Source organism: Perkinsus marinus (genome assembly GCF_000006405.1).
Source record: "Perkinsus marinus ATCC 50983 genomic scaffold scf_1104296977782, whole genome shotgun sequence".
NCBI classification, from domain to species: Eukaryota; Perkinsozoa; order Perkinsida; family Perkinsidae; genus Perkinsus; species Perkinsus marinus.
Genome location: NW_003200077.1, coordinates 1 through 1,685, shown reverse-complemented (window position 1 = coordinate 1,685; position 1,685 = coordinate 1). Strand labels below are relative to the sequence as shown.

The 1,685-nt window shown below is 50.7% G+C and overlaps 1 non-coding gene across 1 annotated transcript; it reads left to right on the top strand.

Annotated features, from left to right (window-relative positions):
• The first annotated feature begins 214 nt into the window (after positions 1–214).
• On the top strand, positions 215–286 carry Pmar_PMAR011423. Its single transcript has one exon. It is a non-coding gene; the product is annotated as a tRNA-Pro (tRNA).
• Positions 287–1,685: the final 1,399 nt, after the last annotated feature.

The following is a 1,685-nucleotide window of genomic DNA, read 5'->3' as shown; positions in this document are numbered from 1 at the left end:
GAACGAGATCCGGTAAAACCTTTACCATAACAGTCAGTCAAGCTTCTGCGGATTCGCTTGGAAATTCCAAGCGAATTCCAAGTTGGAATGTTAGAGAGAAGCGCCTTGGATATTACCTCTTTGATATGCCTGAGACGCGAAGGGAGGATAGTATTCTCTCCTTCGCACCTCCTATTCTCAGAATATCAGCTAGCTTCGCATGACACACAGCATCGGCTGTGTGGTCTAGTGGTATGATTCGCGCTTCGGGTGCGCGAGGTCCCGGGTTCGATTCTCGGCTCAGCCCTCATCGTTTGATCTGTTCACCAACACAAGCGACCATTACCCACGTCATCGCGGAAAGCGAACACACACTTTCCCTCCTATCCCTAATACCTACAAAAACCAGAACATCCTGAACGTCTTGTGAAATTTTCGGAGCCTACAGCGTCGCAAAGCCGTTGTCTTCAGAAGCGACATGTGTTACAATAGCTACCAGGCTGTCCGATCACCAAACTGCTCTCTTGGACGCGCTCGTGCGATGGCAACGTCTCGGATGGGTGAAACTTATCCCCCATTTCCACCTAAAGCAGCTCCGTTCCGAACGCTGCGTTCCTCCGTTCGTTCATTCAAATCATTTTTCGCTGCGTTCCGAACGCACAGGAAGTCATTTACTGGCAATGGGCGACGTGACAGTATATGCCCTACTCCCTCCGTAACTACACCGAGCTCGCCCCGGACGAACTTTTGCCCGAAGAGCGCAACGATTCCGCCGAGACGAAACTCAGCGCATAACCGAGCGGACTAGATTTTAGTCTGTTCAGACAGAAATCGCGACGAGCTTTTCTCTCTCTGAGAGAGAAGCTCGTTGCTATTTCTGGCGACGGGTTCGTATTCCTCAGGAGTAATCCCTGAAGGATGGCAGGGGGGAACTATGTAGCGAGGCAGTTGTATTTCCAGGACGAGCGAGGTTCACTGCCCACACCTCGAGCGGCAGTCCTCTTCCAACTCATCTTCGCCTCGGCTACGATAGTTCTTAGCAAATCCGATGGCGTGAATAGCCCGGCATGGCACAGGCACTGTGACGCTGCCATATCGAATGAACTTTCATCAACCCCTCAGTCTGAATGAGGCGTTGAAGAGGAGCAACGCTCCTTATGAGCCATTCAAGACTCTTGAATAAAGGGAAGCGTCACGTGGTTCACCTTCATTAGAAATATTTCAGTTATCTCTATGATGATGAATCCATGGCTGCACTTGTCACATCTCGCCTGCCTCATCGTCCAGGGAGCATCGACTCCGCTGCACTTGAACATCATCAATAACCTCGTGCCGATTACCCTTGATGGTCACACCGTCAAATTGTTCCTCGATTCAGCGACACCTCGTTGCTTGGTCTTGTCGGGTGAGGCCTACGAGAAATCAAGCCGTGCGGGAGCGTGCCGTGAGCTGGCAACAGGATGTTATTTCTGTCCTCCAACTCTTCCTTGTGATGATATATACAAACGCCCGCGGAGAACTATCAAGTTTGCTGATGGAGATGATATAGAATATGTCGAGCATACAGGAACGCTCTCCATTGGCAATGTGAGTGACATCGAAGTGAAATTCGGTCTAATTATCAGTTTCAAGAGTCCACGGGGAGGGCCGCCCATGGGCATTTTGGGCTTGGCTCTGGGTACCGCAAAACGTCCTTCCATGTTGGA